Here is a 1,833-nt window from a genome sequence, read left to right as displayed (position 1 = left end):
CCGGAGCTGCTCGGGTGGGCTGGGGAGGGAGCAGGGGCCAGCCGGCCTCACCCCGCGCCGTCGGTGCCCGGGCGTGCTCAGCCCAAGTTGGGAGGTTTGGGATTTCTCTCGGAGCCTGGTCAGGAGAACGCAGGAATGTGGGCTGTGGTTTGCAGGAGTATGCAGAAGAGCCCTCTGTTTTCCACCCGGTGGGATTCCAGCGCTGTGAGTCCCGCCTGGAAAACCTCCAATTCAAGGTGAACCAAACTCCAGAAGGAGTAACTGCGCTAACTGAGGCCTCCCCGTCCTGGTGAGGCCGGAGCGTTTCTTCGAGGGGAGGCGAAGCTGCCTCCTTCGCCTCAGCAGTGCAATGGGGGTGTTGCCTGGCGAGGTGCGACATGGTTTGTGTATGATATCCGGATAGGCTTGGAGAATAATGAGGAATCTTGTTTAATCGTGTCATGCAACCTGGCTTCTGCTAGGTGAGAGGGGTGTGAATATTTTCAGAGGTCGGCTCCCGGTACTCAGTGAGACACCGCTCAGGCAGCTCGTCTGAATATATACCTAGGGAGAATGCCGAAGTGGCCCGGTCAGGTGCTGGGTTGTCCCTGCTCAGGCGTGGGTGCTCTTTTGCTCCGCCAGGGTGTTTTGCCTGCATTTGTGTCTGTACCTGAGACATCAAGGTATAACAAAAACAACATGAAGGCACTCGCGGTAAGGCTGGGACGCTTAGTCAGGTGTCCATAAAGCTAAACTCAACTCAGAATACTTTCTTATTCTTTAGCTTTTCACTGGGAGCTTAAGGTGCATCAGCCTCTCAAACCAAGCTCTGAAACTGCTTCCGTACCGGCAAACAGCAGGTTTCCCAGTGTTTCTGGAATCAGCGAAGTAACAGCCACCTGTAAACCTATTTATGTGAAGGATCACTACGTGCTCTAAGCGAGTGCTGTAGCGGGTGTAACAAGATGAAATTATTTTTGTTAGGAAAGCTGCAGCTAAGTGATTTTTGTGCTGGAGGTATGTTAGTACGGGAGCAGTCACCCTCCTTCATGGGACTTAATGCAAAGGGACGCGGCCTATATGTTCTCTTCATTTTGCCTTCTGGAATTCATACCCACTTGAACAGTGTGAAGAGGGGAAAACCTCATCAACATGCTCTCTGGGAATGGGAAAATTAAAATAATAGCCGTGGTTTTTTTGTAAGGGCTGGTATGAGTGCAGGTGAGTACTGGGATAACGAGGACAGTACGTTCTAGGATCATACGTACTGTGTCTTCTTTCAAAATACAGCATACAGATCAGCTGCTACAGACCGTGCACATGAGATTGTGGAAGATCTCTTGTAACGAAAGAGGTTTTGGGCACTTTATTGTAAGGCAAAGTCATGAGAACACAAATAAGATGTGCTTATGTTGTAGTTGCAGATAGGTTTGAGCGTCCGTGGGCTGTTCTGCTTCTGCCCGTTTTGAGAATTGCAAAAAGGATGCATGATAGTACTATTATGATGCAAAGTTTTAGCTAATATATTATACCTTAAAGCAAAATTTTAATGTTGCAAAGGCAAATACCTCACAGCTTCCCAGATAGTTGAAGAGGATCAGTGTACCTACAGGAGCATGATCGTCCAGTTCTTCCACATGACACTTGTTGGCTTCAGGGGAATGCAGCACCTCAGACACAAAAAGTGTGGGGTTTTGGGGTTGTGGTGGTTTGGTTTTTTTTTTTACTATTAGGAACTTGAGCCTTTTGGCTCAACTACTGGTGGCCAGTAGTTAATAGTTCTCCTAGTTAGAGGTGGCCAAGCAAGAAAGGTTTTTAAGGACGTTATGTGCTTCTAAACTTGGCCAGTTGTAA

The sequence above is a fragment of the Aptenodytes forsteri genome, unplaced genomic scaffold (genome assembly GCF_000699145.1).
Source record: "Aptenodytes forsteri isolate BGI_AS27 unplaced genomic scaffold, ASM69914v1 Scaffold83, whole genome shotgun sequence".
NCBI lineage: Eukaryota > Metazoa > Chordata > Aves > Sphenisciformes > Spheniscidae > Aptenodytes > Aptenodytes forsteri.
Note: the sequence above shows the minus strand (reverse complement) of the source record.